Source organism: Cynocephalus volans, chromosome 17, assembly GCF_027409185.1.
Source record: "Cynocephalus volans isolate mCynVol1 chromosome 17, mCynVol1.pri, whole genome shotgun sequence".
Lineage (NCBI taxonomy): Eukaryota > Metazoa > Chordata > Mammalia > Dermoptera > Cynocephalidae > Cynocephalus > Cynocephalus volans.
The window spans coordinates 32,259,646-32,286,468 of NC_084476.1; the positions used below are offsets into that span (position 1 = coordinate 32,259,646).

General features: G+C 36.4%; 1 long non-coding RNA gene across 2 annotated transcripts in view; it reads right to left on the reverse strand.

Annotated features, from left to right (window-relative positions):
- Positions 1-331: 331 nt before the first annotated feature.
- The window catches only part of LOC134366199 (uncharacterized), a 51,799-nt gene continuing 25,307 nt past the window's right edge, over positions 332-26,823 (reverse strand). The window contains exons 4-5 of one of the 2 annotated variants that reach the window (XR_010022253.1): positions 17,767-17,819; positions 17,493-17,594 (exon numbers count right to left, since the gene is read on the reverse strand). This is a non-coding gene — a long non-coding RNA (uncharacterized LOC134366199). Of the gene's footprint in view, positions 481-17,492; positions 17,595-17,766; positions 17,820-26,823 lie in introns of those variants that run through there. The other variant, XR_010022254.1, reaches the window with a different exon arrangement.

Sequence of the window (26,823 nt, forward strand, 5' to 3'; positions counted from 1 at the left end):
TGAGCAGCAAGTCGATCCAATATGTAATTAACTTAGTAGATTAGGCTATTAAATGAGCCCACTGCTAGTTAAAGAACAAAGGAAAGATCAATTACTTAATACTCTGAGGATTTTGGCTATAATTATGTGAGACCAACCAAAATCTTAGGCTAGGTTTTCTGTAAATGAATAATTATACAACTGGAAAAATAAATAATTATGCTGTATTAATTATCTATGGAAACAATCCAGGAGAATCATACATTTTTACCTTATCTCTTGGTCCCAGAGAATGAAACACCTTGCTTTAAATCTTGGATCCACATTGTCTACTCCCAAAGTCAACACTTATGAACACTTGCAATTATATATCTCAAACAGATTAGTGAGGAGGACTGATGGAAATTGTGTGGTGACTTTGTAAATCAGCAAAGCCTTTGGATGCATTTTATTTCACAATTAAGCCAGATCCAGGATGTTCCGCATTTAATGGAATGAACACTGCAAGAAACAGAACATCCAGGTCGTGATAACAGCTCCATTGCTAATTAGCTTAAGAACTTCGTCAAGGTAAAAGCTGTTTGAATCTTAATTACCTCATGTATAAATTATAGCTAATGATACCTACTATACCAGCTATGTAGAGATTTTGCATGCCAAGACGATCATATATGAAAGCAGGTGGAACTCTAAAACAGTACGAGAATGAAGCTGTTACAAGCAGAACACTGAACCGCATGCTCGGTGTGTCACAGCTATTGAGAGGAGTAAATGCAACCACATCCTCATGTCTGTGTCTTCCACTTTTCTTTTTCTAGTCTGCTTCTGTTTTTCAGTCTGCATAATTTCAAATTTAATTTAGGTGAGGAAAAAATGTAGACTGTCCTCTTCTGACCCTTCCTGACCCAAAATTTAATCTTTTAGATACCTTGTACTTTTTGAGAAAAATAACTATTTGGACTCATTTGTTTATGTTATATAGAAACTGAGTGTATAGCAACCAAGTGTAGCATGTTATATAGGTTGTCATATGGCAACCAAGTTTGGCATTAATATAAAATAATTGAAATAATAAGAATGATGATAGTTAACTATTGAGCACTTTCTCTATGCCAGGTACTGAGAATTTTAATTTATTAACTAATTAATTCTTTTCTAAAACCCAGGTTATTGTTGAAAATTGTTCACTCTCCACACTCTGCCTCTATGAATGGAGTTTATATCTCTGTCTCTTGACTTGAGGTTTGGCGCTGTGACGAGCTTTAACAAACAATGTTAGCAGGTATACTGTAACCAAAAGCTGAAGTGCTGGCATGACTGTGCTTGCTCTTGTACAAGGAATAACTTGTCCTAGCTAGCCTGCTAGTCTCAGGAGAAGAAAGATAGATTCGTGGAACAAGGACATCCCAAATGAGACCCACCAGCTGGGTCTCATCTGATCATCCAACCCCCAGCTAACCACAGAAATGTGAGCTAAAGAAATGTTTATATTGTACATCATTGAAATTTTGTGGTTGTTTGTTACACATCTTTATTTTATCAGTATTGACTGATAGAATAAGGTACTATTATTATCCTTACTTAACAGTTGAGGAAATTGGAACACACAGAGATTAAGTAATTTGCACAGAATCACACTGATAAAAAGGACCACAGCTGAAATATGAACCTCAGGAATCCAGCTCCAGGACCCATAAAGACCAGGAAATCAGGGCACTTGGATTCCATTCTTCTTACTCTGTGCACACAAACTCTAGAATTACAGCAGATGTATTTATTGACTTAATTTATTTCTTTATCTTTTCAAACTCTTGTATTGATAAATGCCGAAAAGGATGCTGAAAACAAAGACTGATGCCATAGCATTAGTGGAAAGGTAACGATAAGGACAGGTTTTCATATGTATTTAGTATATAGTGTATTATTAAAACAATTACTAAATATTACATTATATTATTAGTATTTCAATCGTAAAAGTTCTTACATCAGTAACACACTATGACTGTTACCTTCTCTTTTTGTTAAATTCAAGTTCAGTTTCATTTTTCTTTTTCTAATTTGTGCACTATCTTTATGTATTATTCATTCATACAACACTTTGAACTAGTCATTACCCACCACATCTGACCCTCTCAAAAAAAAAAAAAACGTAGAGTTTTCATTCTAATTTTATTATAATTTTCTATTAATTTGTGGAAGTCTTAATGATATTTAACTTTCCGTCCAGGAACATAATTCTTCTCACTTGATTTGTTTTATGTCTATAAGTAAAGTTTTCTAGTTTTCTTTAATAAAGTTTCAGTTCATTTTTATAACATTTGCTTTGTTTTTACCTCCTTTGCGGGTATCCTACTCCCTCATTCACTGTGTTATGTCAACACAGAAAACACAGAAAAGCAGCTGATGCCTCTATATTTGACTTACAGCTAGGCTGACAATATCTCTCTCCCATTTTGCCCAGGATATTATCAGTTTACACCTGTTGTCTTGATGTGATTGTTATAGCAACTCTTTTCATCTCAAAAAAGAAAATCACTATTCGGATAACAAATTAGTCACCCACTTACCATCAGCATATTACAGATAATTTAGTTCCTTGATTTTCCACGGAATATTATATCTTGTCTTAGTTCATTTTGTGCTGTTGTAACAGAATATCTTAGACTGGGTAATTTATAAAGAACAGAAATTTATTTCTTACAGTTCTGATGGCTGGAAAGTCCAAGATCAAGGCACCAGCACCTGGTGAGGCCTTCTTGCTGTGTCCTAATATGGCAGAAGGTGGAAGGGCAAGAGAGGACCAATGCCATGTCCTCACAGGGAAGAAGAGCAGAAGAGAGTGAACCTCTTCCACAAGGCTTTTTATAGCAACATTAATCCACATATGAGGGCAAAGCCTTCTTGACCTAAACACCTACCATTAATTCTTACCTCTTAACACTATCTGATTGAAGATTAAGTTTCAACATTAGTTTCAGAGGGGACAAAAAAATTCAAACGTGACATATCTTTATTATATAATTATCTTAATCATAGTTCACCTTATTTCTTAAAAACAAAATTTACTAGATTGGATCTATTATTCAACTATTTTATGTTATTAATTTTTATTTTATGTTAATTGAGTCCATCCTTTTTATCCTCTTCCCCCTAGGCTTATTTAGCCTTAATTTTTAAAACATCACATGTAATGCTTGTTTAATTTACTTTTGCTTTCTCATATTTGGTTATGAAACATTTATTGCTCTGAATTTTCCTTTGATTTCAGCTTTAACTGCTCTCATATGATTTGAAAGTTATACAGTCTCACTAGAAATAAAAAAGCAAATTAAAACAGATAATTATTTCTTATTTATTAGATTGGAAAATATTAGACAAATAAAAGAAACAGTGTGGGATAATTATCACCCAAAATCAAATATTACGAAATTTGGACTATATATCTTAAGGGCAACCTAGCTTTTTTTCATAAGAAAATAGGGAAGTACCCCCAAATATGAAATATTTTCTAGTCTTAACCTATCTTATAATTTGTTTCTAATGCTATCTCAAATAATTCATATATATGAATATATACACACCCCCCCACATACATTCTATAAATGTTTGTCAGCTGCTTCAAAATTATCACCTTTGTAGCACAGCCATGGTTAATCCTATTTCTAATTAGAGCACAGCTTTTGTAGTTGAATCAAAAGACAGAAAATAGATGTGAAGCAAAGTGACTTCCAACCTGTTTTCCTGGCAATTTGTTTTTAGGAAGCAAAGTGTGTGTGCCATTCCACAGAACCAGAGATGGTTTTAAGTGCATCGTTCCACCTGCCTTGTGGGCAGTATTATTTCCTTCCACACTTGAGAGTAGAAAGTTTTTAAGTTTCATTTTCCCAAATTTGAACTTTTATTTTTTCTAGATAACAAAACATGTATTAGTGAATAGATAGTAGAGGCCGCTTCAAGGATATGCTAGACAGACGGACATCCTGTTAATCTTAAGGTCTGAAGTTCTCTTTGAGCATTTAAGTATTCTACTGATCTTGTTTTCATTGTGACTGACTACCTGTCCTGTTTTTTATGCTTAATAAGTAACTATTTTAAATCTTAATTCAGAATTTCACAATAGCATTCAAAGAGCAAAAACACCATGTTCACTTACCTCCATTTAATTGTGTTAGTAGTTTTAGAGATAAAATGCTTAATAAATTTAGTGGGTCATCTTTCTCATTTTATAGATGAGAAAGAGTTAACAGCTTTCCTTTGGACAAAAGATAAGCTATTATTAAAGCAAGTTCTAAAATCCAGGCACTTGTTTGCTTACTCCAAGTTGCTTCTAACTAAATCACACGGTTTTTAGTTGTTAATGTAAATTATACTAGGAGGTAAATCTACTCAGAGACTGAGGGGTAAATTGTGGAGAACAAGAAGGCTGGAAATACAGAAAGGAAATTCAAGTGATTTATCGACTTATCACATGCTACACAGTGTGAGAGTGTCAAATGTTACCTCATCTAATATTCACCACCACCACATGGAGCATGATATTTTCCCAATTGAAATGCAATAAAAAAAATCCTTCACTGAGGTCTTCAGTCACTTGTTCAAGGTCACACAGCCAGTAAATTCAGGGCCCTGATATTAGTACCAATTTGAAGGGTGTATTGAACTTCTCTTCCCATTTTTAGACATTGCTTACTTTGTCATGCTACTTGCAATCCCTGAGTCTTAGTTTCTGCATTTGTTTAAAATAAAAAAAAGGAAAAAGAAGAAAAAGATTATTACCTATCTTATAAAATTGTTGTGAGGGTGAAGTTGGAGAATGAATGTGCAAGTGCTTTGAAAAGCATATTGTGCTGTACAAATGTTAGATCTTATTTATATCCTCTTAAAGTAGTCATCATCACCAGGTTTTACCATCACATTTAACACTGAAAGGCAGTCGAGCATTACGGAGTTCTGCTCTGACAAGGGAAAGATAACAGCAGACTAAAATGAATGCTCTCTAATCCCTATCCACTCATCCACAGTTGCTGTGAATTGATAATACTCCTCCGAATTTTCCACTGTGGTTTGCTAGCATCAAAAGTCTGATGAACGAATGTAGCTATTCAGCCCCAAACAGCATTTATCTGCAGAAGTCCATATCTTTTTGCTTACAGAGTTGTAAAAACAACCTGCCAAGATGAAAAACATAAAATATTGCCTTACGTTTATTTATAGCAGGTTATCGTATATTGCAGACGTATTTTGTCCGTCCATGCTGATAGAACACCTGGTGGCCACTGTTAAGTGTGAAAGTGGAGATTTTGTCAACTCAGGATGGGAATTTAAAGCAGTTTTAAAAATAAGGATTTGTTTTGACTGTTTTGTGGATTTCATTTCATAGTTTGGCATCTTGGTTTCCATGTAGTTGTATGTGCTTAAAATAATACTATTATCTTTTAAAAATAGATATTATTTTATATTTTGCAGGCAAATATAAACATATCAAGGAAAATTCTGTCAAGTAAGGGAATTTTTATAAGAATAAAAGAGTCTCAAATATTCTGAAATACGTTTAAAATAAGAAAGGAATTTTAAAAAAGGATAAATGTTTAAAAAATATTAGAAAAGTATTTCAAATTGTGTAGCTTAATGAAAATCTCTGTGTAGAGAGAAGGACAAGTATTATACCCCTGACAGACAGACAGGAAAACTGAAGATGGTGATATTAGGTGTTTTCTCATTGTCATTCATCAGTCAGAGTTCAAAGTATATGTGTGAAGGGAGAAACATTTTATATTTACCCCTCTTTTTTATCACCAGACAGTGTTCCTTGGGAAGTTTGGTATTTCATATAACTGAATTCCCAGATAATGAATTTTTATTTCTTTGTATCCCCACAACCCAAATCTTTAATTTGAACACTTGCAAGAAAATGTACTAAAGATAAATTTAATATTTACTCTATCTTTTCCTTGCTAGCTCTGTGTTATTATCATGAAGGTCAGCAGGCAGCAGGTCAACAATGTCTTTAGAATCACATGGGAAGTGCAAGGATTTTTTGCCCCTACCCTCGATGTTCTGCTTGAGTTTTTGTCTGAATGTTTCTGCTGTTAGTTTTCAGTTGTCTATTTTCCCATACGCCTATTTAAGGAGGTAACATTTTTCCCCACTTTCACCACCAGTCCTGACTTTCTGTTTTGCTCTTTATTTTTTTTTTTAAGTAAGGGCAATACACCTAGACTTGAGGGTTTGAGGATTTTCCTGAGATTAAAATGTACAAGATGCAATGCCAAAAATTGCTAACTTTGTGAAATTGTGACTAAGAGTTTGTTTTTTAAATTCCTTGTTTTCAGTTATGTTCTGAAGGGGTATAATATATGCAGATTTACTAAAACTTCTTAATAGTGACATGTTACTTGTCATCAATTGAGAATTTATTTCGTAATATTCATTTCATGAATCACTTTTACTGGACCTCTATGTTTAATTTTTTTCTATATTTTTGTTCTTTTTCTTTACTCCTGTACAAACCACTTTTCGTTATTTTTGTACTAAACATAGAACTTTAATACAAAAATGTGCTAAATAAAGACATTGGAAAACTGAGATTCAAAGGTGTCTCTCTGAGCAATAAAAAAAAGTGATAAAGAAAAGGGAAGAGATACTATAATGGTCACCATCATAGGGGTTAATCGTTCTTGCCCAAGTTAAAAGAGAAAGGGGTTCCTAGGACTCTCTTTCCCCTGCATTTTGTGCCTTTGATGTCAAAGATGTCAGCAAAGATCAGCCAGCACTATTCAGACCAACAGAAGAACCTCAGAGTCTGTCATCAGAGAAGAAACGAGAGAGAATTTCTGGTCTCTTCCCTCATTTGACACTCTAATTGGGCCTAGAAATTGTTAGAAAAATGGACATAGATGAGAAGTGCAAATTCTTATCTCTGCCTTGGAATGGTCCTCAGTTTTCAAGGGTAGCAGGTAGAGAATGGCTTTTCTTATGTTTTATGTCTCTTAAAAGTCACACAAAATGTTTTGTAACACAAAGGACAGTTGGAGGACTTCCTGCTTGCTTACCATTTCACATTCCTCCATAAAGCTTGACCAAGAATTCAGTCTCTTCACTGGCTTTCACAAGGCATGCTGCCCCACCTAGGATCAGTGAGTCTCTGAAACTTTGCTTAAGTAAGGAACAAGTGGTGTTGGAAGGACCCCTTCTGGTTAGGTGATGTAACCACATGCACGACACACTTCCCACTGTTGGTCTGCCCTTTTCCCCTCACCCCCTTTTTACAGGTTCCTCCCGCAAGCTCTCAACTTACCAATTCTTTAATGCAGAGGAACTTTCTCTTTCTTGAATGTCTTGGCTCTGGTTACTGCATCTACATAAGGAAGCTTTTAAAAACATTTTCCCATAGGCTAAATTATAGATTAACTGTGATTATCTGTGACTAGAAAATAATACAATTTTCTATTTACATTTAAAGGAAAAAAGCTATTTAACACATGAAAAGTGCTTGATTGCAGGGAAATTCTCAGAAGCACTGGAAACAGGGACTCAGCCACGTAGAAATACTTCCTAAAAATAATTATTTAAATGAAGCCATGAACTGTTTAATAGTGTGTGTTGCTACATACTCATGTGCAATTTCTTTTGCTTTTTTTAATTTTTTAGTTATAAAAATTCCAAGCATACCGAAGTAAATAGCACAAGGACCATCACCCATCTTTAAAAGCTATCAACGGTATTCTTTATATATTTTATCTATTCCTTCTGCTGTTTTGCTTTTGCTGGGATATTTCAAAGCACAAATCCTTAAATTCTTCAGTCTACATCTCAAAAAGGACAGTTTACAAATCCATTGTGCCTTATCACATCGAAATTGTTAACAAAACTGACTAATCACATCTAATACCTAAGTTCTCTGGTTATTTAAAAATGCTTCTTTTTTATAAAATCAGCATCAACTCAAGGTACATTACATCTTCTAACATGTTTCTGTTTTAAATATAAAAGCTTTTAATTATTTTTTTCTATTTTCCTATCCTCGAAGTAAATGCTGAAAGCAAAATTCAAATAGAGCAGAAGAGGAATGCTGTGCATCACAGGGAAAGAGCCAGTTTGAAAAGTGGATGGCAAGAAAGAGGAGGTAGGTGAAAGGACGATTCGACACCAGTTGACGGTCCACCGGAGAGAGCCCGTTTATTAGGCAGCACACACACATATATAGGGCTTTAAGGGGAAAGCTGATTGGCTTAAAATACAATCCCTACTTAGCATACCGCATGGGGTTTGGGGGGGAGCTGATTGGTGTGCGATTTGCGCCGGCGGGAAGGAGAATACGGAAGAGAAGGGCAACCAGCGCCATGATGGGGTGTGGCCGAGAAGGGCTTATGTGATCGGGGTGTGATCCCTTGGGGCATTTGGGTCCCTACAGTAGGTCTCGGAAAGTACTTTAACAACAAAACACAATGTTTAGAGGAGTGGAACTGCCATAAAACTTGTGCAGATTCCATTGTGGGCTGTTTTTCAAACATATCTTAGTCTTAAGTTTTTAAATTCATTTTAACTTTTTCATTATTGTTTTTATCTTTTTTTCTTTTTCAACATTTATTTTTTTAACCGACAAATAAAAATTATATACAATGTGTTTTGAAATATGTATACATGTGGAATGGCTATATCAAGCTAATTAACATATACATTACTTTGCATATCTCTTTTTGGTGGGGAGAACACTTAAGTCTACTCTTTTAGCAATTTTCAAGAATATAATACATTATCATTAACTAGTGTCATCACATTGTACAATAGGGCTCCTGAACTTATTTCTCCTGTCTTACTGAAACTTTGTATCCTTTGACCAACATCTTCCCAACACCCCCTTCCCCAGGCCCAGGTAATCACCATTCTATTCTCTACTTCTATGAAATTAACTTTTTAATTTTTTTATTTTTTTAATTTGTGTATGTGTGTGTGTGTGTGTGGCTGGCCCCTGTGGGTATCTGAACCCTAGACCTTGTTGTTATCAGAAACACACTCTAACCGAGTGAACAAACCAGCCAGTCCTGAGATCAACTTTTTAAAATTCTACTAAATGAGACCATGTAGTATTTGTCTTTCTTCATTGGGTTTGTTTCACCTAATGTCCTCCAGATTCATCCATGGTGCCACAAATGACAGGATTTCCTTCTTTTTAAAGGCTGGATAGCATTCCATGGTGTATATATACTACATATTCTTACCCGTTTATCAGCTGGTGGACATTAAGGTTGCTTCTATATCTTGGCTATTGTCAATAAGGCTGCAATGAACATGGGGGTACATATATCTCTTCGACAAATTGATTTCATTTTGTTTGGATGTATACCCAGTAGTGGGATTGATGGACTTTAAAAAAATTTTTTTTTATTTAAACATATTGATGTTTATATAAATGGGTACAGAGTTATATTCCAATACATATATATACAATGTGTATGAACTATTCAAGGTAATTAGCATGTTCATCATTGCAAAACCTAATCGTTTCTTTGCAGTGAGACCATTTGATCTCCTCTAGTTTGGTAACATGCAGTAAATCATTGTTAATTATAGATACCTGGGTTGACTGTACACCACTAGGACTTATTTTTCATATCTGGCTGAAATTTTGTGTCCATTCACCAGCCTCTCATTTTTTTTTATGGTAACATTTTACATATGTGTGTTAGTTATATCTTAGGATATCATTTGTTTTAGGGTGAATTTTAACTTTTCAAAGGAGATATGCGTTTGATAACACTAGCATCATTAACAGTTAAACTATTTCAGCAACATTTTAATTCCCCACACTTTCCTTAGTGATGTTCCTCATTCTTTTTCATTTACCCAACCTTGGAATTCACAAGGACTTTTTCCAAATATTTCTGGTTGTTCTCGGATTCCTGCTTAATATACAATCTTGTCCTTTTGGAGTGAGTGTTGGGAATTTCACAGGATGTCTTTTCTCTTTCTGATCTCATTGTTATTAATGCTCAATATCTTTGAGGAGTATTGATCGTGTTCACCCATATTCTGGATTTGCAGGGATTATTTTGTCACCTAGTTCTCTTTAAGATATCCATGCACGTGTTTAAATTTTCACTTTACTATTTTTTCTTTTTGAAGAAGGGTTTTAAGGAGGTATATGATAGATAGATGCACAGATAGAGTGATTGTCATGTTCATGCTACTGAAATATTTCTATACAGCTGACAAAAAAGACTCTCACTTTGAGAGCACTGAATTGTTATTTCTGATATTTCACTAACATACCCTTAGAGAACACAAGTTCTAGTGATAACACATGCCAAAACAAAACCCCCTGCAATCTTTATTCTGTGTTTTTGTGTGTGAGCACAGTCAAGAATCCCTTGAGGATATAATACTTATAAATATTAAAGTTTGCTTCCAAGTTAAAGTTGTAGTTGTTCTAACAATTTTAGTATCACAATATACTTTTAGATGTAGTAACGCTGAGTTTCCGAATGTCACCGTAGAAAAGAATGACTAAAACACTTTGTTACATCATTTCACGTGAAGCAGAAGCAGGATAAAAGTTACGGGCATCTCTTGCCTGTAGTCATGGTGCTGGGTCACAGTTTGATGTCAATATGACCCCCATAAGCATTCATGTGAGTCCAGTGAGTATATGATGAACAGCTTTTTATCATCACAGAAACTAAAGGAGATAAATGAGTAGGTGTGAAGATGGGAGAATAGTTTTAGATTTAATCTACCAAATGCCCTGACTGAACTACCTCTGGATTACAGCCAAGATACCATCACCAGTCTCTTTTCCTGGCAACTGTAGGGAAATGCAGATACCCATGAGTCTAATTAGATTAAAATAAAGGATTAGCCACATTTACACATTGCCAAGGGTAATTTATGGATGTTTTACCTAAACATTAATCTCAGTTTGCTATTCAGCCTAGCTTGTTTTTCTACCATTAGAATGCATTTAATATTCTTTGGATGCCAAACTTCAGACTCTTAGGAGAATGCTGTGACTGACAGAATCCAAGTGGTAGGATGGGCTGTGCACCTGATTATATACACTGTTATTATTGGGTTTTCTTAGTTTAAAATGTACTCAGATCATGCTGAGGAAGCATGTGAAAGGATGTTCAGTAGGTAAATTTTGCTCAGCTTTCCTGATCTTCTTTACTAGCACACAGAATCATTAGCTGGTAAACCCAGCAGCTTGTAATAGGTGGGTCTCGTCATGTCTGAGGGGACCTTGAAAAGGGCTCCCCTCGCCCTGACTGATTTCCACAGGCATCCTCTTTGATTTTTCCTTTATCATAAGGAACAGCTGGCACTTACATTAAAAGATACTCAACATATTTCAAGTTAGGAGTATATTTAGCTTACATGTCTCTGGATTGCTTCCCTTGAACAGTTTTGAATGTTTGAACAACTATTGGCATAAACACACACTGCTATGCACATGCTGGTCCACTGAATTTTGTTATTTAATCTTTGAATCATATAAAAGGTGATGATCACCAGAAGGTCTCAATTCATAACTGTAGATTTAAATATTTTACAGTTTTATTGAGAATAATGTGTGGGGGTTTTTAACATGTTAACCCACACACTTGAGTAATAGGCACCTATGCCATCTATGCAGGAATTTAATTCTAAATTCTAAAATGCCAATTGTGTCACGATCATCCTAGTTACTACACATACATAGTCTTTTGAGAGGGTGTTATTAGGGGCTATGGAGAGTATGAAACTGGATACTTTTATAGAAAAATTATGAAGACAAATAAACACACAAGCGGCACACAGTTTCTGTACGATACCATTACTTGCCTTTCAGAGTGAACCATCTCCCTTTTGCCTACCTGAATCTTTGGTTAACATTTTTATGTGGTGTCTCAGTGTCCATTCAGTAGAATTCTATTCATTGCACAAAGATAAATATATTCTCCAGTTTTTCATCACTGGAAAAATTGTAGCAAGATGTTTTATTTAGACTAAAAGTTGTATGAGAAAACAAATGTATTCCACAAACATCAGAAGGCAGCATCCAGTAGGAATTCAAGTAAAACAGACAAAAACATCTCACTTGTCCAAAGGACCAGACTACTCCACAGGGCCGTTATTACTCCCATAACAGGATGTGGCTTTAAGCCCCGGGCTTCCGGACACCACTACCATATCCTTCATCTAGGACCACAGCAGGTTACCTGAAGGCTCAAAGAAGGGAGCAGAAATTGCTACCCAGTCTAAACCCCATATTGCCTAGGTAATGAATAATGAAGTTCTCTAATTATTTCTATCTACATGGTTATTAGAATAGTGAAAGATACTTTATATAGAATTCACAGATGTATTTCTGGGAGAAGAGAATCAAGAAAGAAAAAGTAAGAAAGTTAAATCATTCTTAAGGTTGAATAATTAACGTGTAGTTCCTTTTCAATAAGGGTTGCTTTTAGGTTTTCATGTTAACAAAGAGAAAAAATAAGGGATAAAATATTGTAGAAAAAAATGAGATTTTACAGTAAGGACTTAACCAACTGCATGGAAATTACTTGGCTGATAAACAGAGACATGAAGTGGTATTGAAGATTAAATTACTGGACTGTAGTGCCAAATAATTGATAAGTCTAACAAGAGTATCATGTGATAGGCTCAAATGCCATTTCCTTCAGCTAGTGATTACTACACTTTCTTCCTAAGAAGGAGGTTGTACTCAGAAAAACTGTGAGATTATACTAGCTAATTGAATTTACTACCATTTAATTAAATACTTAAAGTAAATTTTTCAATCAGGTATAAAAACTATAATTGCTAAGTTTGATTTGGAATGCTAATGACTACAGGTTAGAGATGCCTCTAACTTTTATCCTGCTTCTCCTTCACACGAAACGATGTAACAAAGTGATTTATTGCTTACAGTTTGGAGGCTGGAAAGTCCAAAATCCAGGGAATACGTATGATGAGGGATTTTTTGGTAGTGAGTTCAGCAATGCAGAATATCACATTGCAAGAAAGGCGGAGCAGAGAGAGAGCTAACTCCTAACTCCTCCTCCTTTTAAAGCCCTCAGAACCATGCCCATGGCCACCATTAAACCATCAACTTATTAGTTCATTTACTATGGCATGGTTCTCGCAATCTAATCACCTCTTCAAGGCCCTACTTTTCAGTCACTGTAATAGGATTTCCCACCTTCTCAAAACTGTCATAGTGAGGGTTAAATTTCCAATACATGGACCGTGGGGGACCCAATTCACTCCACAGCAAAGCCTAATTTTTATTCATCCTCCTGTACCTTCCATATACCCTGTTCTCCAGTTGAAACAAACGCTCACCATTCCACATACAATTATGCTTCCTCTTACTGCCATAATTTTACACATGCACATTTTTTCCACTGTGTCTGCAATTCCCTTGCTCTTTTCTTTGCCTGGCAAATTCATATTTCAGGATGAGTTTAAATATAACCACATTTATAAAGCTTGTCTGGTTTCTTCAGGCAGAGGGAGTGTTTTGCCTCTTCTAGGTTCCCAAAACATGTCATATATGTTTCTTCTATAGTTAGGAAAAAATATCAATCTTAGTGCTAATTCTTTCTAATGACAAAGAGTATTCCAACATGTGGAATGTTTAATTTACTTAATCATTTTTCTATTTTTGTGTAATTGTATTTTGCTTTTTAAAAATTTCTCTCTCTATATGTTCGTTCACATAGTTTTAAGATAAATGACAGAGGTTGAGTTACTGGCTCAACACTGTAGTATTGTTTATATCTATTTTTTGTCATATTGTTAATTTGATTGATATTTAAATACACTGAGCATCTCAAACTCTAAAGAGACCTACTTGTGAATCAAAGGGTATTTGTGTAATATAAATAATCACCACATGTCTTTCTGTCATAGTCCTTGTTTTCGGTATATAAAGTATGTTTAATTTAAGAAGATACCCATCCGTGTGATATTTTTCCAGCATTTATTTTTCTCATTTTGAGAGTTTTATTTTTCTAAATAAGAAAGATTTTATGTTATTAATAATGCACAAATAATATGCTTTTCTCCCTAAAGCAAATATTTTAGAATTTACATATTTAGATGACTGCCAGGTGCCTAAATTTTCATCTTGAATAAATGATTAGATATCCAAAGATGCTTCCATTACTCAAATAAGTTTTTTAATTTTTTTATTTTTATTTTTATTACTTTTTAAAATTTTCATTGAATTAAAATTGATTATACATATTTTGGGGGTTCAACATTGAGATATATTGATCAAATCAATATTACTAACATATATTTTTACAAATCATAATTATTCTTTATGCCCCTTATCCAATCCTTCCCCATCCCCTCCCCCCACCCCCACTCTAATTACCCTAGATTTCTTCTTTTTCTGAAAGAATAATGGTTACTCTATTGATTTGTTGCTGAGAGGTGTGATCAGGTCCCCCAATATTATCATAGAGCAGATGCTTCTTCTGTCACTCTGCAAGGGCTTTGTGGAGAGAGACATCCTCATCTTTTCTTTGTCTCTGCTGGTCACTCTCCTTGTGTCAATGCACTCCAGTGGCTGGTGGACCCTCTATGTGGTGGTTGTGGCATCTAGCTGCTTTCATGGCAGCCATGGTTATTGTGGTGGCTGTGGTGGGCCACCCACATGGAGGAGATGTTTTTGGCATGCTCCTTGTTGCTGGCGGTGTGCCTGGTTGTGGGGAATGCCTGCTCCCTGGCTCCATGCCTCAGGTCCCTGGGCGGGACCCATGGTACTGGTGTGGTGCCTGGTTGTGGGAGGGGGGTTTGGTCTCTGGATCCATACCTCAGGTCCTTGGGTGGGCTCCAAGGTTCTGGTGTGGTGTGCCTGGTTGTGCGTGATGGGTCTGGTCCCCTTCTCCCTGCCTCAGTTCCCCAGGTGGGATATGTGGTGCTGGCATGGTGTGCCTAGTTGTGGATAGGGTGTCCAGTGCCTGACTGCATGCCTTGGGTCCCCATGCAGGCCCCAAGGCACTGCTGGTGTGCCTTGATGTGGGAGTGGGGTCTGGTCCCTGGCTCCAGACCTTGGGTTCCTGGGTGGGCCCCGAGGTGCTGGTGGTGTGAGTGGCTGTGGGTAGGGGTCCTGTCCCCAGCTCTATGCCTCATGTTCTCTTGCAGGCCCCAAAGCACTGGTGGTGTGCCTGGATTGGAACTAATTTTTTGTCCTTTGCTTACTTCTAAAATGGGGGAACTTCCTGTGGGAACCAGTACTTGAGCTGTATTGTTGAGCTAAATTGCTGCTTTGCTGTTGTTTCCCTGGGGAAGGCTTTTTGTGCAGTTCAGGGTTTAATAGCTGACCTTATAGGTACTTCCGGCTCTCCAGAGACTAGGTGCACCTGGGTTTTGTAGAAACTCTGATCTGGGCCTGAGTTTTTTCATCAAACTGCACCCCATGCAATTCTGCATTCCCGACCAGTATCCTCTGAGTGGTCCCGCACTGATTGGAGGGCAGATCAGCTGTCCTTGCTGTGTCCCAGTGTTCTCCAGGTGGGCCCATCTCCCCTATTGCCTGTGCTCCAAACACTTCCCATGGGATGGGCCCTGTGCCAGTCCCTTGCATTGACTCACCAGCTTCTGAATGGCTCCCCTTTTTCAGCTGTTGTGATTCCTCACTCCTGCGTGGGTCCACAGGAATTCTATTAGTGGTCTTGCTGTCCTGGGGGCCACCAAGGTCTTCTTCTCCCCTGCCGCCTCCAAATAACTCCATGTGAAGGGCACAGCTATAGCTTCTGCCGACTCCTGCTCCCTGCACTCAGCAGCTCCACCATTAAAGTGGCCGTGGCCCAAAACACTCAGAGCATTTTTTCTTTCTCTCATCATGGTTTCTCCTGCTTTCATGAACTACGTAGGTCACTCCACCTCTTCCCCTGAGCTCCAGCAGTCCCAGCTTGGCTGATGTTACATTTTTATAGTTGTAAAGTTGTTGATTCGTGGGAGAGAGTGACACTAGGCACTGTCTATTCTGCCATCTTGAGCAGAACCCTCAAATAATTTTTGACCTCTCCTTTGGACCAGTCTTTGAAGACACCCTCATAAAAATTACTATTTTACACATACTTTCCTTTTTCCCTACTAAAAAATTCATCACTTCGCTGATAACTTGTATTGTTGACCAAGTTATATTCTAATTGTCCCCAAATTAAATATACCTTCATATTGCAAATGTTTAAATAAAGTGAGACACTTCCAAAAGGAGACTTTGTAAATAATCTTTAAGTTGAAATAAGTATAACCTTCTATAAAGACTACCTAAAAGTTGATAAAACTCACCTTTTTTTATTTATTGTGTTTACCAAGAAAACAAGGAAATCTGGGTTGGTTTTGTTTGTTTGTTTGTTTGGTTTCTTTTTTTGGTGCTCTACATTTGTATGGCATTTCTTAATTTTTAAAGAGTTTTCACACACATGTTTTTTCTTTGACCTTCACATCAGCCTTGTAATGTGTGCAGGCAGTTATCAAACATCATTATCTTATGGATGATTTTGTCACCCTCGAAGATACTGTGTCCAGCCTGACATCATAAGGAAGTACAAAGTAAAATGTAACCTAATACTCAGGACTCAATTTCTAGTCAAATTTTACTCATCATATTTTCTACAAGACTTTAGGGCTCCTTATTTGAAAATGTCTCTAGAACTGTGAATTAACTGACATAATAACAGACTTTGTAAATTCTTTACTTTATAATAAGTGTTCTCATACCTTTAGAGAAATAAAATTGGCTTCATTTTTGAGTACCTTTACATTTTTTCCACTAGCCTGTATCTACCTATAGCAATGAACTCTCATGTTATATTGCACACATGAACAATTCAGTTAACTTGCTGCACACTAGGTTTTAAGTACCTCAAATAGTCTTTTGACTAATTAATCATTGAGCTAACTGCTTTTAATTCAACAAAGACAAAATATCTTTCCAAGTCTTAAAATAAAATTTTTACCTAAGGATAAACATAAAAGGTTAAATAGCAAATCCCTTGTTTCATAAAAGCACTTTAGCCACTCAGAAGACATTGTACCTACAAAACGAGTTAGGACAATTGATTTATTAAGTTCCTTGCCATTTTTATGTATGTAACATATTGAAAATCTTCAAATAATGTACTCCAGGGAAACTCCTAGTTAGGAAGCTTAGGAAAGTTTAAAATCTCTAAGGCTTCTTTGGAAAGTTCCACATTATGCCAGATGGTTTTCCAGAATTCTGAGGTTATTACAGGATTCCCAGGAGTCTGTGAGGCAGAACAGAAATCTAAGTAAAATCTAAGTAAAATTCCTTCTGCCACTCTCTGTGTGTACTTTTGACTTTCAGAAACTTCATTCAGTACAAGTTAGCAAATACTTCATATTTAACTATATACCAAACACTTGGTAGGGCTGGCAACATAACAGTGAATAATACAAGGCTCTTACATTTAATGATCTTATCACCTAATAGAAGAAATAGGTAATTGTATTAGTCTGCTTTGTGTTGCTATAACAGAATACCTGAGACTCAGTAATTTATAAAGAACAGAGGTTTATTTGCTTATGATTTTGGGACAGCTGCATATGCTGCGGGCCTCAGGCTGCTTCTACTCATGGCAGAAAGTGGCAGGCAGCTGGTGGGTACAAGCAGATCACATGGTGAGAGGCAGCAAGAGAGAGAGAGGAAGCGAGAGAGAGAGAGAGAGAGAGAGAGAGAGAGAGAGAGAGAGAGCGCAATTCGGGGACGGGAATCACATTTATTCCTCAGAGTGCTCCAGTGATTTACAAAGCACCAAATATACATACCAGTATGGTGAGGTTTTCTTGGGATGTAACTTCTTATCCTGGTGTTTCAGACCCTACAGATAATCAGAGGACCCCATCTAAAAGATGTTGCTAAACCCTTGATTTAGAATTGCATACCTGGCTATTTTTTTTCCTTTTGCTAACAAAATAATTTAAATCATTACAGTCTATTCTTTGAATAGTTTTATTAAATGTTTTCTTTGAATACAAAAATAAGGTATAGATAGGTCATTGAAACAAAATTACATTAATCAGGTTTTAGTTAGGAAGACAGATCCCAAGCTAAGTATTTTGAATAGAGAGAAATATTTAAAGCAGAGAATTAGAAGTGATAGAGCATCACAAATGTTAACTTAGTGTATGGGAAGCCATGTTAGAGTTTAATGCCAAGGAAAGAACCCTGTGAACAATGAACAATCACTACAGTTTGCAGGAGTAATAAAGCAAGGCCATAACTCAGTAACTTGCAAAACTCAGTCTTGTTTGAAGCTGCAGATGCTCTAGGAAGGAAATAAATCCAGAGCCAAGAAGTCTGACTCCAGGCTTCTCAGGACTGAGTCCAAGGACAGAGATTAAGACATGCTGATCTGCACATAGTTACAGACCCCATCCCTGCTGCATTTTTCACTACACTTCTACCGTTTTCCTTTTGTCTTATATAAGCCCCCCCATCCCCCCAAAACTCTAAAACTCAGAGACAGTTCTAGTCTGTCTCCCCAGATGTCTGAATGTATGGTAATAAACTTCCTGCCTCACGTTCACATTTCGGACTGAAGAGTCTTTCGTTTCTGAGCAGAGAGCAGTGGGACCTGGGCTCTGGTAACGAGTTTGTGCAATATTTGAAAGGGTGCAGAAGCAGCAATCAGAAAGGTCACCACTGAGAATATTGGCTTCTGAGTGCACAAAAGTAGAGGATTCATAAGCGATATCATGAAAATATGTACGTGGTATTCTTCCTCATTTCCTGGCACACAGCTCCTGAAATCCTTAGGATCTCCAAAGTGATGTGTCTTGTTGTATGTTAATGAGTTGGCTGATGGCTGGCAGCCCCTAGGTAGCTTCAGGATGGTGGCTGGTCACTGGAAAGACCAAGGTGGGACTTTCAGACTCACTCCCCAACCTCTGGGGAGGGGAGAGGGACTGAAGGAGGTAAAGTTGATCACCAGTGGCCAGTCATGCCTATGTAACGAAGCCTCCATAAAACCTGGAGGGATAGGATTCAGAGAGCTTCCAGACAGCGGAACAGTGAAGAAGTGGAGGTTCCTGGAGGGTGGCGCACCCAGGGAGGGCACGGAAGTTCTGTGCCCCTGCTCCCATACCTCACCCTGTGCATCTCTTCATCTGTATCTTTTGCAATATCCTTTGTAATAAATAGTTAAATGTAAATGTTTCCCTGAGTTCTGTGAGTTGCTCAGCAAATTAATCAAATCAAAGGAAACTTGTAGGAACCCTGCTTTATAGCCAGTTGGTCAGAAACAAAGGTAAAAAATTGTGTAGCTTGCCACTGGCATCAGAAGTGTGTGTATGGGGGGCAGTCTTGGGGACTGAGCACTCAACTTGTGGGATCTGATGCTATTTCAAGGTAGACAGTGTCAGAATAAATTTGAATTAGGGACACCCAGCTAGTGTCCCCTGCAGAATTGCTATCTTGTTTGCTGGTGAGGAGAAATCCCCATACATTTGGTCATAGAAGTCAGAGGTTCGTCTTCTGTTGTGATTGTTGCTGAGTAACAGTACAGGGAAACACTTTGTACTTTGTGTGTGTGTGTGTGTGTGTGTATGTGTGTTTTGGTCTAAACACCTAGGAAAATCACTGTAAACAAAGAGAATCTGCAATTGACTTCACCAGCTGCCACCATCAAATAACAATTTGTCCCTCCCTCTTTATTATTCCAAGTCTTCCTCAAATGCTTATCATTGACAGAATCTTACTGGGAACCACATAGAAAATGGAATTCGAAGAGAATTAGATCAAGTTTTTTTTTCTTTGCCTTGCTGTAGTTGTGCAGTGCTTATGCGGAAAAAAAAATTCCATCATGCACCTGCCAAAATTACCCCAAACATATATCTATAAATTGGATTACTAATTTTTCTTTTCGTTATGTTCATCATTGTTTCCATATTTATATTATAATTTCAAACAGAGAATATGTGGAAGGATGGCCAAGAATTACCATATAAATGACAAGCCACTTAATAGCTGTAACTGCAGTTTTATGTGGGAAAGTGATAGTATATAAAATGGTTCAGAGCAAAAACTAAAATGACACTAGATTCAGATTTCAGTTTCACCTTTTCCATTGATCAGCTGCATAATTTTGAGCAAGATATTTAAACTTTCTAATTTTTAGTTTTCACATCCACAAAATGGGTATAATATTCTTCCAATTGCTTGGGCAGCTTGAAATAAATGATGCTTAAAGAGTACTTAGCAGGGGCCGAGCCCGTGGCGCACTCGGTAGAGTGCTGCGCTGGGAGTGCGGCGACGCTCCCGCCGCGGGTTCGGATCCTATATAAGAATGACCAGTGCACTCACTGGCTGAGTGCCGGTCACGAAAAAACGACAAAAAAAAAAAAAAAAAAAAAAAGAGTACTTAGCAGAAAGCCTTGCATATAGTAAGCAGCCAGTAAGTGACGGAAGTTACTATTGTTATCATCATCACCTTTATTATATTTGTTGAGTAAAGCATAAATTATTTGATTCTCAATCTGGTACTTAGTCTAAAAATGAGCTAAATTTAAAATAAAAGGATAGTTCTCAGGAAGATTAATGTACACATTGAGGTTTACTTTTCAAGAGAATGGGAGTATGAGGACACTAAGTAGAATATTAGCCAAATAAAGAAGCCCGTGTGTGAGTATGTGTGTGTTAATGTTTGAAAGGGTGTTATAAAAAGTAAAGAAAGCATGTTTAAGCTTAGAATGTGTGAGAATAAGATTTTTGGGGGGAACTGGAAATAGTTCAGTTTAGCTGACATTTAAAGTTTGATAAAGTACAGTATGTTAGGGCTTTCCATAGAAACAGACCCAATAGGATATATATTATATTTGTAACATTAAGTACAAACAATTCGTACTTATATTTATATAGATTTTTATTGCAAGGTTTACTCGTTTAATTATGAAGGCTGAGACAGTCTGCAAGCTCTAGGAAAGTCAATGAAGTAAGTTCTCATGTGAGTGCAGAAGAAGGCAGATGATTCAGCTCAAAAAGAGTTGAACAAAGAAAGAAACTTCTCCCTTACCCTGCCTTTTGTTCTGTTCAGGCTTCCAAGGAATTGGATGAGGCCCTTCAAAATGGGGAGGGCAATTTGCTTTACTTAGTTGGCTGATTCAAATGCAAACCTTATCTAGAAATACCCTTGCAGACACGTTTAACCAAATATCTGGGCACCTTGTGGCCCAGTCATGTTGACATAGAAAATTAATGATCATAGTTAGGGCATGAGGAGAGACAAGGATAAAACAATACATAACAGCTAGTCAATTGTAAATCAGGCTGAAGAGTTTGGATTTCATCTTAAAGGAAAACAGAAGCTAATGAATAATTTTTTGACAGTTCAGTGATAATCTCAAGTGTGATTTACCCCATACTGGACAGTTGTCAATAAGAAATAAACTAAAAAGATCAATCTGTTTAGTGTAGGGAAAATGAATTAGAGTGGGGAAAGGCTTGAATCATAGAAACAAGAATGGAGACCGTTATAATCTAGACAAGAAACAATGAAGGCTTGAGCTAAGGCAGTGGTGGTGGAAATGAGGGGAGAGGATAAATAAAATGAATTTTAGAGAAGACGGAATAAGGTATTATTACAAAAATGAATGACACTCATGTTTTGGCCTTGATTTGGTTGTACATAGTACAATTTAGGTATTAAGAGAGAGGGAACAGCAGGATGAAGGAGAAAAGTTCAGACCAGAAAAAGCTTAGCCTGACATGACCATAGGATATCGAGATGGAGGTTTCTTATAGTTACATGGACAGTGCAGCTCGGAGGACAGATTCACAAAGGTACTTCAAAAAGTTCATAAAGAAATAGAATTAAAAGACAATACAAATGTTTCCATGAACTTTTTGAAAGTCATCCAGTTATAGGATTGTTATGGGAATAGATAAGCACTTTCTGGAAAATATGTAGAATAAGAAAATAAATGTGCTATGGATGGATAACAAGGAAAAGGATAAAAGGGGAAAAGTAAGGGATAGAAAAAGGCAAGTTGCAAAATGTGAGCCTTGGACCTAAAAAATAAAAGCTTAGGGCACAATAATAATCTAAGAGCTCCCAGTTACCATCTCAGAAAGCAATAAAAACATAGTGAAGGGATTCTGAATGATTGGTCTTACACAATTCTCAAAACTTTGTCACTTTCTCATTTTTGCTGTTTAATTTTCCCAGTCATTTAACCACTATGATCTTCAATAAAGCCCTAAAATGAACACACCCTTGTAATTATTTTGAGGGTAGTAAATAAAAAGATATTGGGAGACAGAAAGAATTTCACTCTGGAAGCAGTTTTGGTATGAACAAGAGCCCAAAGAATAAAGTAAACAGGGGTAACTAAAATGAAAAGAGACCAGTATGCTGAGCTCATGCTCCAAAGGAGAAAGAACATTGTCACTGAAACCAACACTTTCCCAAGAGGCTGGTTTTAAGTCTAAGATAAAGATTTAAGAAATCCTACAGATTTCCTTCTCGTTATTATGGTAAGAGAGGAGAAGGTGAATGGAGAAACTTTAGCTATAGGAACAGAGGGAGCATTTGGCAGGAATATCCTCGGAGTCACAATTTTTAGAAAGTTGATTGTAGTGAAGTAGTTACAGCACAGTGAGAAACATGTAACACTCTATTTTCTAATGTATCTATCTATCCCTAACTGCAAGAACAGAGGCTTCTGGGAATTGATTAAAGAGGTAAAGATTCTGGTAACCCCTTGGTAGTTGATTTCTGACATTTATCAGTGAACCCACCTTTCTTTCTATTTTATGAATATCTCCCCATCAAATAGGAGACCACATTGCTCTTGGATGTGGAAACCAGCCTTCAGCTCAGCCTGATAAACTTTGCCCAGAATAAACTCTCATTGACTTCAGTTTAGAGATTAGAAGCTGTTGAAAATCTGTGATCTCCCTTCAAGGTAACTCTTAAAGTATCCGGCTGTTGTATTTTCACCTGGCACTCATAGTCCAGAGTAAGCACTTTTTCACTCATGATGCCAAAGACATTTCAGTGATAGTCCAACATGACAGTATTCTCTGTCTTCTGAAGTAACTTTCCTAAAATGTTTTGCTAATTTGAGTAGAGAGTTATTTTTCACCAAGTAGATTCTTAGAATGAGTGAAATATTTTATTTTGTCTCTGTTTTGAATACCTTGTAAGTGAAACATTCGGGTTTGACAAGTATGATATTCCTCCATTATTTGAGTAGGAAATAAAACATTTATCTTTTCTTAAGAAAAAGTAACCTCTTCCCAACACTCCACTGTTTTTTCCTCTCTGTACAACGATAGCCTCTCATTTTAACTCAATGCATTTGATTAGAGCATTGAATTTTTTCTATCTTCTCCCAGTCCCTCACTACCAAATTGTATACCTTTATTCTCCAGACTTACAGAGGGCAATCTGATATATTGGGAATGACACCTGTTTGGCTCTCAAGAGTTCTGTTGATTTCTGTTTCCACAATCTGATCCCTGTTGTCTATTTCCAGAATTAGAAGTGTTGCCCTATTTTTGACACCACGCGTGGTCTTCTTTCAAACAGTTTATTTTCCTCTCTCTCTTCCACCCCCCACCCCCGGGCTCCATAATGACTGCCCCTATTCTTCTTTATCATGATCGTCATTTTTCCCCCAGCTGGTTTTATGCCAAAGTTCCATGACGATTTCTATTTACATAAGATACTCTCAGTGCTGGCTAGAAACAAAGGCAGGTAGAAGAAGGAAGAAGAGAGATGGGCACCGTAGACATAGAGAAACTGACAAAGAAAGCTCTGAAAGGTTTGCAGAAAAAATATTTTATCTCTAGTAGACAAGCTGGCTAAGATTTGAATTTATTTATTTATGCCTTTTTAAAAAATAAACCTTAACATAGAAAGTACATTAATGCAAAACTAGAATTTGATTTTCTCTCTGTTAAAATTAACAGTTTTCTTAGATTATTTTCTCTTAATAAGAGATTGTATAAGAGGTTTTCTTAACTGTTTTAGTAACCTGTCTAGGAAACTAAGATTCTGTGTCTTATTAAAATAATTTCCTATGCTTTATGTTAACCTTTACTGTGTCCTTGGTTGTTTGAGAGAACCAAGATTTCTCACTTTTAAAAGAGCTAAGTTTTTTTGTTTTTTTTTTACATTTTTGACAGTTTTGCCTTCTTAAAATCAAATCCTAAATTAAATCTTCTTGTTCTTGAACTTGGAGATTTCCTAGAGGGCCCGTGGAAAATCTCAAAGGATTACTTTTACTTTTTAAGAGAAATGTTAAAAATAAGCCAATTTATTTGATATTTTAAATTGTATGAAAGGCATTGTCAGATAAGAAGAGATGCTATACTTGTATAAGTAAACTATTAATATAAGTGTTTCATAAATTGTATGAAGTTCAAAGAAATTTGTCAATACTCTTGTTGTCCATGATATGTCCATATAGTGTTTTCACTCATAAATCTGGTTATTATTTTAAAATATTGTATTTCACAATATTTAAACAACCAAATATTTTTGTCAAATGAGCTTTATAAAAATTTTAGCCATGGCCATTTTAAGATTTTTTTCTGTCATCAACAGATAGTATTTTTTTTTTTTTTACTCTGATGCTTTCTGAAAGTGCTTTCATACAAAAATGAAATGTTTATTTTTTTCTTTCTATCTGATTCTTTCATAATTTAGAAACTGTTATTGATTATTCTTGTTTTTATGGCAATATAGTTATTTGCATAAGTTCAGTAAGAATATATTCTCTTTATAATAATAAATAATTGGAAACACTTGTTATATGATCAAGGCTTTGACAGGAATGTCACACATGAGATTGATGTGCATAGAATCCAATTTAAGGAACTAAGGTTAACTTTATGGAGCCAATATTTATTAAGTGCTCGTGAAAAACCACCCTAGTACCTGTCTTACAGGGTTCTCAGCCTTACAGATGAATAATGAAGTTCACTTTCTAGTAAACCAGGGAACCTCAGGATGTCTTGGGGAACTTGAGTAGAGAGTTCACCAAAATCTATAGGTATAGCATGTGAAACCTGGTGGCAAGTTCCTGCCTTGAAAGGTTTTTAAAAGTCTAGTCTGAGATTCCTTCTGAAGTTCCAGCAAAACAAGCTCAAAAAGGCCTGTGTGATCAATTACCATTCTCACTGCCCATATGTAAATAATCAGGCCAAACCTAATGAGACCAGACTTATTTTGTAAACAAAAATAACCTACTTTGGTTGTATTTGATCAAAAAGGAAGGTGACTACAATGAAAAATTTTATATTTCAGTAAAAAGTATGGCATACCATTGTGGATTCTCAATTCTTCTGGTTTCCTCCAATATCTGGCTACAACTTCCCATAGTAACACTTTTAATTTTTCTCCTACTTTCCTTACTTGACATCACTGTGAACTAAAACAGCCCTTTTCCTGAAGCCTTGCAAGCTGAAGCTGGATGACTTTATATTAACTTCAAAAATTAGTACAACTTATCATGTATGGGCAGCCTTTGTGCCTGCTGCTGTGTGGACCACTCAGAAAGTTCACTGAAAACACCCAATGATATTACCAAAGACATTTAAACTACAAACCAGGAAATTCATTGGATTGCCTCTGCCTCCGCACTGCACCTAAAGAGACTTCAAGCCCATCATCTAGAAATCTCTGCTGGCTGCCCTCTGGACTCAGAAACTGGGTCCAACTATTAATTTTTTTCTTTTCTTTTCATAAAAATTTTTCTCCTTCAATGGCTGACTGCGAATCATGTAAATGTATCCCGCGAATCCATTCACTACCAATTTGCAGCAGATGATCTTGCTAGTCCTTAATAAACAAAAGGCAACTTAATAAGAAATAGACTTATAATGTTCAGAGGAAAGAAGAATGTTTCTTCTTTCCTTGAACAAGACGGTGAACTAACAAAGATTCTCTCCTTGATCAAACTCTAATCAGGTTCCTCTGAACTCTCTTCTCAACTAGACCCTGACTTTGGCCTCCATGTTTATATCTCTGCATTGTCCAGTTTTAACAAGAATCCTGCTAAGTCCATTTAGCCATAATCCCTCATCCACTTGATATCTGGTCGCTCTCAAAATCTAATTAGATCCCTCAGCTTCCACCATCCCCTTGGTAATGTCTGATCGCCCAAGCCTACCTTCCGTAAGAATACTGTTAGGTCACTTTAGTTCCAATCTTCCCCTACCTGTGATGTTTTGCCTTAGTAAATTTTCACCTGCTGACTCCAACCCTACTCCTTGGCTATACATTTCCACCTTTCCTTCTTATATTCAGAATTAGGGCTGACCTCTCCTTCTACTAGAAAACCCCATTGTAATAACCCCCTTGGATAAAGTCTTCCTCTCATCTTTAACAAGTGTAATAAATAAATAATTTTCTTTAACAAAGCATTATTCTTTTTGTCGATTGAACGCTTTTGTGGAAGAGAGTTCATACTTGTTCTGGGTGTCTTTACAGAACACAGTTACATCCAATGGTTGAAGTCAGTAAGAAGAAAGATTATAAATCCATATATATATGAACTTCTTGATAATTTGAAGGGTATAAAAATTGAATTTGGGTTGTGAAATAATTATCTTCTTCATCTCCAGAAAGTTTAAACAGAGCTACCAGTCAGGAATATTGTAGACAGGATTTCTTTATTAGGTGGGGGATTAGTTTGGAAATATTAAAAACCAAACAAATTTTTTTTAAAAAAAACTAATTTCCATAGTTCAAATAGAGTCAGTCAGTGCAGCATAATGGAAACGGTTATTAGAGTTTTGAGTCAGAAAAGCTGTCATCAATTCCTAGTTTTGTTATTAATTGAGTGTGGCTTTGAGTAAATCAGGTAGGCTCCCTGAGC